Source organism: Lolium perenne, chromosome 2 (genome assembly GCF_019359855.2).
Source record: "Lolium perenne isolate Kyuss_39 chromosome 2, Kyuss_2.0, whole genome shotgun sequence".
Lineage (NCBI taxonomy): Eukaryota > Viridiplantae > Streptophyta > Magnoliopsida > Poales > Poaceae > Lolium > Lolium perenne.
This window is the reverse complement of record NC_067245.2, coordinates 274207288-274218715: the sequence shown is the minus strand read 5'-3', so window position 1 is coordinate 274218715 and position 11428 is coordinate 274207288. Positions and strand designations below refer to the sequence as shown.

General features: G+C 41.0%; 1 long non-coding RNA gene across 9 annotated transcripts; it reads right to left on the bottom strand.

The window, feature by feature from the left end:
- Positions 1–2296: 2296 nt before the first annotated feature.
- Positions 2297–9419, bottom strand: LOC127335872 (uncharacterized). Of its 9 annotated transcripts, none has more exons than XR_011752637.1 (5): positions 7177–9418; positions 5653–7055; positions 5435–5536; positions 3920–4457; positions 2297–2769 (listed from the first exon to the last, which is right to left on the bottom strand). It is a non-coding gene; the product is annotated as an uncharacterized lncRNA (long non-coding RNA). The 9 variants fall into 9 exon arrangements; XR_011752640.1 differs by having other exon boundaries at positions 2297–2760; XR_011752645.1 differs by lacking the exon at positions 2297–2769 and having other exon boundaries at positions 2776–4457; positions 5653–6036; positions 6962–7055; positions 7177–9419.
- Positions 9420–11428: the final 2009 nt, after the last annotated feature.

Genomic DNA, 11428 nt, shown 5'->3' with positions numbered 1-11428 from the left:
TGGTTTGCGCCAATGATGGAGTCATGGCTCACCGTCGACAACGACTCGCCGAGAAATTGATCCTCCAGAACCGTCCACTTGGGGCCTCGTGTGCCCGACGCCTTCTTCTTCTTCCTCCTCACGCCGGCCGCGTCAACCTCCACGAGATCATCGCCATCCTCCGTGGCACCCGCATCCTCGTCGTCCTCTTCGTCGCCGCCCTCTTCGTCCTCGTCGTCGTCGTCCTCCACCCCCTCCTCCTCCTCCTCCTCCTCCTCAGCACCGGCGCCGTCGAATTCGAGCGGGCCCCTACGGCCAATGAATGGGGCGCCATCCGCACCGGGTCCTGGCTCGCGCTGGGGCGCTTGCTCGTACGCCGGGGAGTAGAAGACGGCGTTGGGGTTGAAGCCTCCATGCGGCAGCGTATCCTGGTAGTACGGCGACAAGTTTGGCGTCACGCACCCGGGAGTGGCGGAGGAGAGTGGTGGAGGGGCCGTCGTTGTAGAACCAGGATGTCGACGAAGACACCACTCCCGGAATGTACACCGGCACCGACGTACTCCATGGGCTCACGTTGGTGGCAGCGATACACACGACAAGCGCGTGGTGGTGCGCGCGCGCCGCGAACGCCTTCTTCTCCAACTGTGCCGCCCTCCGTCCCTTCCGCTCCGCTATCGACATCTTCCGCGGCAGACAGTCTTGATGCCACTGATCTTCGGTCCAGCCTTCCGGCTTCTTCTTCGGAGTCGGCGCCTTCCGCGGCTTTGCGAAGGGTGCCTTCGCCCCTTTTGTCCATTATCCGGTGGCTTCTTGGCCGCTTTCTTGGCCATTTTTTTTGGGGGTTGTCGGCGGCGCCATGGATAGGGAGAGGGTAGCGGCGGCGGGAGGAACAGAGTAGCGACGGTGCGAGGGAGAAATGAATCGGCGGGATAGGAAGCAAAATGTGTTGGGAGGGCAGAAATGCGCGGCGGAAGAGGCGCGATTTGGCGGGAGAGGGGGGACGAATTTTTCCTGTACCGCTGACGTGTCGGTCCCGCGTCTCCTCGCCTTATTTTTCGTTGTGTCCAGCGTGCCCGAAGCGTCCCGTGTGTAGCGGAGACGGGCTCGGGGCGCCAGACCGTGCTGGAAAAAAAAGAGGCTTTTGAGGCGCGCCCTAAATCCCTTTTGAGGTCACTTTAGGAAAACTAGATGACCCGTTGCGCTATCGCGCAAATGGCAAAATCAAGTCGAAATTTAAACCATGAGTTTTACCTTATTTTAATATTAAAAATTAACTCAAAATTTAAGTACTTTAATATCTTGCAGACACATCATTCCATCAAGGTGCCATAGTAAGATATGACAATTTAAATTTAGTACTCCCTCCGTTTCAATCTATAATACCTATAGATTTTCTGCACGGTAATTAGCGTAAGTCATTTTCTAACACAAAAGAGAGAGACGTTAGATAGAGGAGGTTGTACCGTAAATCAGTTCCCAGATTTTATGCACGAGATCAGATTGATTTCCTTATTTTCTGCTATTCAGCTGATCGGTGGAAGGGGTTCTTTGCAAATAAACGCAGATCTACTCTTATATTATGAAACAAATGCAGAAAATTTATAGGCATTATAGATTGAAACAGAGGGAGTACTATTTTGCACTAATATTTTCAGTTTTTATGTTTTTGTATAAGCTCCTCCACTAAATTATGGTTATTGTACCAAAAGAGGGAGCATTGTAAAAGAGGCATGAAAGGATAATTACTAATTTCAAGATAAATGTATCTACTTCAAGACAAAAGAGTTGATACCACATTTTTTATGGTTAGAAGTGTCAATTTTGAAAACATATCTAATATTGGGTTATGTGTGCGCTTCCACTTTTACGGTCTGGTCGTACTTGATGTACTAATATTATTGTTAGGAAAAACACCATGGTTCTATTGAATCTTGTTCCACTAACAAAGAATATTTGAACCAAATAGTTGCAGGCATTATGAAAAGTATTTATGTTGTAGCATATAACCAAACAAAATGGCATACAATGGAAGACTCTAAAAAAATTGAAGTGTAGTCTGAAGTATCAAATAAGTGATATAGTAGTGATATAAATAATAGGTATGATTCAAAGCATGGCATTCCCTTTGGAAACGCATCGCAATTCTGTTGAATGTAAGATCAAATCCCAAATTGCTCATTTGGGCAGTATTCATGCAGGTGTCAGCATATTTTTCGGCTTGTCACATACAGATATGGAATCAGCATGAAGCACCTAATGCTTAGCACACTCATGGATTGAGGATGGTGACATGCTGCACCCTTTGAAGCATGTGGTATGGTGAAGGAACAAGCAACATCTCCACTGTTTAACAAATGTTAATACGCTATCTGAAAAATTATTGCCCTTATACTTTGCTACAAACAAGAATACATGAAAAACTCATTTGCTTCATTTGCCATAAATGAGTCAAACAATCATGAACTTCTACACGATGCTCTTAATACATTTCTTGAAGATTAATTACTGAATGATTTTAAGTTATGAAACCTCATGCTGGTCCTCGCCTCCTCCGACAGAGGACTCGCTGACCACACCGCCTCCAGATCAGGCCTGATTGCTGCCATCGTCCTTGATGATGAGCCCAAGGTAAACCGAGCACAGTGCTGTGCATGGCAAGCCGCCGTATGATTCTTCAGATGACATCAGCTCAGCGCAGTCAGTGTCGCCTCCCTCGGCAGCAGGCCGCCAGTCTCTTCACGACATGAGCGAAAGTAAGCGCAGCTGTGGTCACCTGCACCTCTGGCACGCCTGCATTTAGTTAGTTATATAAGCTCCTACGTAATACCACAAATTAACTCAATTTACATATTCACTTTGAGCACTTAACATATTATTTGTAGATTTCTCTTTGCAGTTACAAAAGACCATAGTATCATGAAGTTTGAGAAATAGCAAAACTAAGGTAGGTACTACATGGTGAAGCAAAAAAGATGTTCCAAATTAGCTCACAGTCTAACAATCAGTGATTTCTCACACTATCTGTAACCTAATTCTGCCATTCACGATCTCCTACAATGCACAAGAGCCCAGTAATCTATATGACATTAACTATGGAAAGCAAACACACACTAAAGATTTCAATTATCCGAAAAGCAGGAACCATTAAAATCTACATTAATTTGTTTGCTGCTTTTACCTTTTATTAGCATGGGGCGCATATATATAATACAAATAGAAAATGGAGTGCCCTGAAAGGATGGAAATATATGAGCATCCCATTTTCATTCTAGATGCATGATGACAATTATCTCACCCTAGGCCATATAGAAAGTGTTTAGGGAACTTCACCGCAGGTTATGATATATCATAAAGGATAAATTTGGTGGACATCCGTTCTTTTAGGAAAGTAAAATTTCAAAGCAACCACTTCAAAATATGCTCGGATTGAGGACACAACACAAACAACAGTATTTTGAGATGCATCTTGGAGCATAAGCGAATGTAATGAACAGAAAAATAGGAAAATAGATAAATGGTGGACATGCTACAGCTAGTGCTTCTTAAACAAAGAAAATTTAACGGAAACATATGTACAAGGGTAATAAAAATGATTTGCATAGGAGAGACACGTTATGTCAACCCCTGAATCATCTGATGCGAAGAATGCATTGTATATTTACAAACCACATGTTTCAACAAACAAGGAATATCGGTAGATCAAGGAAATATACCTACTGTTACTCCGATGTCTTATTTGATAAGAAGCTTTTGTGAAGTAATATTATTATTCTCCAGTAAATATACATCAGGATCATCACTAAAAAGCATAGAACAAACACCATTATGTATAAAATTTAGGTTTCCGAATTAATTAAAACCCGAGGACTACAATATTAAAACTTCAGTTCAGTACAACAAATGCAAATATGACACACCAAAGTTTAGGGAGGATGATTACAGGAGACTGCAGTTGTACAATTCCCGTTCCTCTCCAACACCTCCCCAACTATTGCAATGCAGCCTGACGAACCAAGGAAAAAGTTGCCCACACATTATACCTGCATGTTGTAGTAGTTATCAAATAAACACACAGATGGAGTGAGAAAGGAAAGGCCAACCAAGAACTTACCAATAGATCTAAGTCATTATTAACGTATCATACTTACGTCAATATATCCAACAATACAAAATAGAGAAGGGAGTATAACCAATTGCCAGAGTGTCATACCCTCATGTCGTGCTGCCACTATTCTCAAATACCCAACACAGCTGCTTTTGAAATTGAAAAGAAGTGTTTCATACACCTAAAAGGGAATCGTAATAAGAACTCTACAAAAACAAGAAACAATAGTGCTCTATCCAAGCGACATTTTAGCTGAACTGTGTTCAGAGGTATATCGTACAGCAATACAATGCATTTTTTTGTATCAGGCTGAACAGAAAGTTGAAGAACACAAAGCAGTGAAGAACAACCTGAAAACAATATGGAATTTGAGCTGCAGGAAAAAATACCGAATCAGTCTGGTTCTTTTCTCTCAAGAAGCGTTGTAGCATGATGAAACTTTATATTTGCACATGTGTCACTGGATGGACCACGCAACATGATATATACATACATTGTACTTAACTTAAGGTGGCATGGCATCCAAACACACGTATATGGAAAACCGTGGAGATGGATATTGAAAGAAAACTCTAACCTTGAAATTTGATTATTCAGATTTCTTTCGCACTCTCGACAATAAAAGAAAACATCACTGCTCTCAATGTTTATTAAGCTTGAGCTGAGTTTCAACAGAAATTCCTATTATTAGCAATATATGTCTCTAATTAATTACAGTGAGCAAGAGAAAAAATTACTCCTAGGTCCCTATTTTAGAATCACAAATGAACCTGATCTCATACATATAACTTATTATATTCTTCTGTGCTCTATGGTAAAATTGAAGTTCAGAAATCTTATCACATACTACCATAAAAATCAGAAATGTGCACCGAACTGAGTATTGTTATATTCAACATACGCTCAAATTAACAGATAGATGTTGTTTCTTTTTCAAAATGGCAAACTGGGATAGGCCAGATGCACCATATATTATTTTCCTCTGCACTATCTAATCCGTCATCGTCCTCCATGTTTTTTCAGGACTTTCACAGCAAACTCCAACCCACCAGATTTATACATATGAACTTAGTGGGGTATGAGCACTTACGTACATCAGTTCATGGTTATGTGGAACTCAAGAGGCAAATTGTTATTAAACCTCAAAAATGTAAAGAGCAGAGGACAATCAGTGTTTTGCAAAGAGTAAACAACGCAAACTAAAAAGTACGAAAAAAACAACAGGAACGTTTTTAAGCAAATAGTGTTTGTCTTTCATTGAATCCATATTCCTGTCCTTTAGGCGAAACAGTGGATTAAGGCAATCAACTTTAAAACAACAATTGGACGATTCAAATAGTGCACACTTACCACAACCAGTCCCTGGATAGCTTATTTGATTTTCTCATTACTTGGTTTATTCGACAGGCAAGCAAGGTCTTCACCGACCTCTATCCCCAGCATTCATGGCTGCTGCATGATGAGAAAAGAAAGAGATTAGATGTAGTCTATAGAAGGCCTGGAGGTCAAAACAAAGTCAATATAGTACACAAGAGTGGGGGAAACAAAAATGCGGAGGTTGAGCAAACCTGCAGCAGCAATATTCAACATGGATAGCAATGTTGGTTGCTACCGTGCAGCGTGCTTCAGGCTCCAGTTCAGACGACACACTCCCAGGCTACAGGCAGGTGGGTGTAGGCAGAATCATGGAATGGATGTTCCGACAATGCATGTGGATAGCACCACGGGGTCGCCTGGAGCAGCGATGATATGCTACCACAATAAGACCGTGTGGGAGGCACTGCGACGTCCACGCGGCGACGGTTCCCTTGTGCCATCCTCTTTTTCTTCCAGGAGCGCACCTGGCTCATCACAAAAACTCTCGCTTGGTCAACAGCTGTGCCGTAAGCCGAGCTCTTGATAGGAATCCAAGAGAGGTGGCCTGGATCCAAGCACACTCAGTCTATGCATACCTAGAAGGGTTTTCCAATAAGTTTATACATGCCAAAAATCTGCTAGCTTCCACCAGCAAAAGTGATGTATAGAAAACAAAGTAATCACATATCACCATATAACATATTGTGTGGGTAAAGTCAGACCAGAATAACTCTATTTGCTGAATTTAAGTACATTAGCTCAGCCAAACATAAAGAATTTCATTTTGGTATACACTTTATTGGACATAATCGTTTGAAACTCACTTTAAATTTTGAATCGCCAACAGATGTCTCATGAGTTTAGATGCAACCAACAAACTATTTAGCATATGACCTACACTATGATCAAACTTTGATTGTTTGCTGAAAATAACAGAAGAGGGATATATAATATCAATTCTTCAGGTTCACTGGAACGTATGAAATAACAGAAGGCCTGAAGCAAATAAGGCATAAATCAATAATATGATGCTTGTTCCAGTAAGCAAACAAGGCAAAAAAGAAAACTAAACAAAATACTCATTTTATTGGTCTCATGTGAGAGCCAACTCCTACAATTCTGTTTTATTCCCATAGATCAGAGATGTCATCAGAATTATTTAACTAACCGGTTAATACATAGCAAGTATAGGCAACCAATATGACTAAGCATTATGCTATTAAAATGGGAATATATATCAATTATGTTGATTCAAAAGATTTTCCTCATCTACAGAGAACAACAGAACCTTGACCATATCAAGAATATTTCTAGCGTTGGATCTCTGTTTGCACAAAACAAAAAGATAATAGCCTGGGTAGGAATAGTTCCTCCATCAAGATTACCTATTTATCCAAGGGGTTTCCTAACAAAGGTTTAGTTTTGTATCAAAATCCTAACTTTCAGGTACAAGCATACATCTATAAAATTTATGAAATTCAAAAGAGAAGCATAAAAGCAGTATTACTCAGGGAGCATGACCTGGCTGGGCCGACTCATCGAGCTGCAACACATGCCGTTGTGTCACCCCAACCAATGGCATATCTTCTCCGAATGAATAGTGAATAAAATGTCACTGGACCAGATAGCAAAATACGTAGTTCAATACTAACAATTGGTTGTAAAGGGGAAACACAGGTTCCAGTAGTCTTTCAAAGAAAAAGCAAAAGCACCTCCAGGAAAGAAAGAAAATAAACCTCGATATTCGGCTTGTACATTTTGATATGGGCACACGGCCTCAGCTTCATTTCTCCTTCCACCATTTCAAATCCACCAACACCGTCCAAATTCCTTAACACAAAGCTGTATTATCCCAACATAAACAGACATACCAGGCATCACTGAACTACTGCTCAAGGATGTACTCTTCGTCCTTCTCTGCAATCTATACTTGACGCCTTGATGCCCAGGTAGTCCAATTATACTGACCAGTAATCCTCCATGCTCATGTAAGCCTTGTTTCTCATTATAAGCACGCATGTGTTACATCAAAAATAAGCAAGGACATACCAACCAACCCAACACGGAAAAACCACATAACTCAGTATGAGCAAAATAATCATCTAAGGGGTGAAAAGAACATAACACATGAGGGCGGCTACCGAACATAATCCTGTACAACCAAAATAGCAATTCTCAGAACCATAGAATTCTGCACATGTATCATATATAATTCATGGATCAGCAGTGTGGCTTCTTAGTAGAATATAAATGCGAAGAGAACAAGCAAGACAAGTAGTACAATAGGGCGCTGCATATTATGGATCAGAATCAATGAATTCCCACCTTGTAATAATCAAGCTCTCTAAAAAGCAACATGTGTGAAAGGTTATGTGTGAATGGTTACCTTGGCAGCATAGCTCCGCAATAATTCGGCAGGTAAGGATGGTTGCTCACGTTCTTGCCAAGAGGATAAAATTTCAGGCTATCAGTGTGCCACCAGGATTAACAAATTCAAAACAAAACAATGCTATTTTTTATTGAACAGTTGAGAACTCAAGATTTGTATATGTCAGTCAAACAAAGAATTAATTTAATTTAGCATTTAAACATGGCATTTACTTAGGTTGTGCATCTTAATTTAATTTAGCATCTTTCAAGGGATAATTACATATTTGCACGTGGAGGGTTCATTTTCTTGAAAGGCAATTACAGAAACAATCCAGAATCTTTTTGTCATTCATTATCAAAGAAGATTCAAGCAAAAGGAATAAGTTGACTACTAAGCTGAATGGTAGAACCAGTCTATCAACCTGTGGTCAATTACTCAATTGGTCGCCATAGTGACTGGCAGACCGAGGTCATGCACAGACAGTCACAAACATCAGAAGCTGTCATATATACTCAGCACTGTCACCATAAAATGCATAGGTGATGGTCTACACTACCTTATCCAAAAGCCTTTTTATTAGCAGCAATGAAATCAGAGAAAATAGAATATAATATTTCTTCAAGGCGATCTAAAGAGTGGTATCCCAAAGAAAAATCAGTAGAATTTTTTCGCATAAAGAATATATGAACTATACAACCTTAAACCCTAAAACCATTTATACTATGTTAGGAATGCACGGAGAGCACAGCACAAAGGCATCAAGGTGGAGCACTGTCGCCGGAATGCATAGGTGATGGTCTACACTACATTATCCAAAAGCCGTTTTATTAGCAGCAATGAAATCAGAGAAAATAGAATATAATATTTCTTCAAGGCAATCTAAAGAGTGGTATCGCAAAGAAAAATCAATAGAATTTTTTTGCATAAAGAATATATGAACTATACAACCCTAAATCCTAAAATCATTTATACTCTGTTAGGAATGCACAGAGAGCACAACACAAAGGCATCCAGTTGGAGGCAGCAAAGTGAACTTGTGGTACAACTATGATATAGCCAGCAACATTTGCGAGAGAGAAGTAAACAAATGTGATATCTCTGATACCATATATTGGCCGGCCAATGCCACCGCATACATCAGCTCCTCTGCTGCATGGCTGGATCAGTCAACATGCTAATTTAGTGAGACCAAAAATATAAGTTAAACTGAAGCGTGGCCAATATGCCAATATACTAAAGTTCAGAAGGTAGAAAGCTCAATCAGTTTTGTGAGCTAGGAAAAACACAACATCCAATTATGCAGAACCCAAGCACATGAACAGGAAATCAAGAAAGAGGCAATTCACCTTCAGCTACGCAGAACTGGAGTACATGAAAACTGACTCAGCTAAAGAAACAGAGATTGAAGGCAGAAAAGAATGGGGGAGGGAGAAGAAGGGTCAGCCGCGGACACCTGCTCTCCATCCTAGCCAAGGTCAGACGTGGCGTGCCGCCGTGCTGCTCGCCTCGGACCCCGCCGCTCCTTCTGCCGCCCGAAGCTAGTAGAGTCAGGGACGCGCTGGCGGCCAGATGACGCCGATGCATAGCTAATTCCACTGACAGGGGAAGGATCTCAAGAAGGGGGACATGGCGCCCATGGAGAGTGATAGTCCTGAAAACAATATAAGAAAAAAGAAGTCTTGAACAATTCAGAGCATAGGCATGAAACTACACGGTAGGTAGCAATAGCCTCAAATCAATAGATTAAAAAGGATGCCACTGGGAAGGCTCACAACACTATATGCAGCCCTTGGAAGTGTAATGGGTCCACAGGGGGTGTAATGGGTCTCACCATGGTATAGACTGACGTTAAACAAAAAAAATATTCAATTTACTTGAAGAACCGTGAGAATCAAATAAACTGAGTTTAAATTAACTAATCCTAGAAACACATTCATAAAAATGTCTGTGAGGCAGATTGTGGATCCTCCCACTTCCATGAATACACAAAAGCTGGTCATAAAACATAGGGTTCAAACCGTTGCGCCCCGGCGCAAAGACCGGACCCAGGCAAGAATTGAAGCCATATGGTACATACACTACATATAAAACAAAGACCCAAGCCAGAATTGAAGCCATATGCTACATACAAAACAAACCGAAAGTTAATAATGAGATTCAAGCAATAAGATGTTCAAATATGATGAGCCCACGCAAAACATGGTAATAATCAGTAAGTGAATAGATGGTGATAATCGGCAAGAAATAAAATGCAAAGGCACCTATAACAAAATAGCGCAAAGGATAGAACTGACACGTTTTTTGTACAAATGGGTGATCAGCAAGTCACCAGTAGCAATATACGTCATACAGTACAGCATAGCAGATAGAATCAGAAGGTGACAGCTTAGTGCATTAGTTACATACATAAAGATATCACTAATTCTAGGCACGATAGACAAGTTCTATGTCAAGGAGCTCCTTTCGATCCATTTTCGCAGCCTGCCCTATGTAAAACAACCTGGCGGAAGTGAGAAGAGGAATTGCTGCTGAAGCTGACTATTACTTCTTCCTCTTTTTTTAGAGGCCTTCTCACCTCTTAAGCAGCCCACTACAGCTGAGATCAATTCCTTTTGCAACCTTTCCTTTTCTTTACAAATCAAATTAACACCCACTTTTCCTTTTAACCGTTACCTGGTGGACATCTCATGAGACCAGAATGTAAGCATACACAATAGACAAGAACAAGCAACAGCAAAATTGTGAAGGAAAATGAGGAATTGGATTGTGACTCTTTCACACATTTAACTTTTTATAGTTAGCCCAGTTGGGCATGATTTATCAAACTTCTAACCAAAATAGGAGCTCATAATGCGGTGGCTAACAAATAATTACCAGAGGTAGCGCCATATAAGGCTGATGAACTTGGCCTTCTCACGCTCGCTGCAACAGAAATCCCACAGAAAAATCAGGAAAAAGAAGCAGATGTAGAGATAGGGAGACAAATAAGAGAGACAATGGGCGTGGGCTCGAACCTGCAATAAACGAATCCCTAACCTCTTGTTGCCGATGCAGCATCGTGACCTGTGTACCCAAAAAACCAATCTTGGTTCAAACCGGAGCACACCACAAAAGGGGAGAAAAAATCCTAGATAATGAAGCACAACATAAGAAGAGCTCACCAGAAATTTTAGACATCGAACAAAAATAAAGTGGAGCAGATAGAGAAAGGAGGATGCTCACCTTTCTATTGATAAATTGTGAGAGGAGCTAATTTCTTCAAATGAATTAAAGAGTCCATCTGCATTTTGGTCCTTCCAATTAAATATTTGCAGTTGTACCCACACATGGATACTCAATGTCTAATTGCGTAATTCTGTAGCTAATTCTTTTTGGAGAATCCTTTCACTAAATTTCCAGAGTGGGTGGTATAGGAATAGGTAAGTGCATATACATTTCCCTTTGGCTCACTCTGATTTACCTCATGCAGGCCTACCATGACATATTTTCTGCTACACTCAAGATCTATATGGAAGGGAATTTGATCGCGAACCATCTGAAAATATTCAATGGGTGTGCAAGCGCCGTGATCCTCTTATTACGCTTTCATCTACTCCCTGTCCCACACCACCGCATCC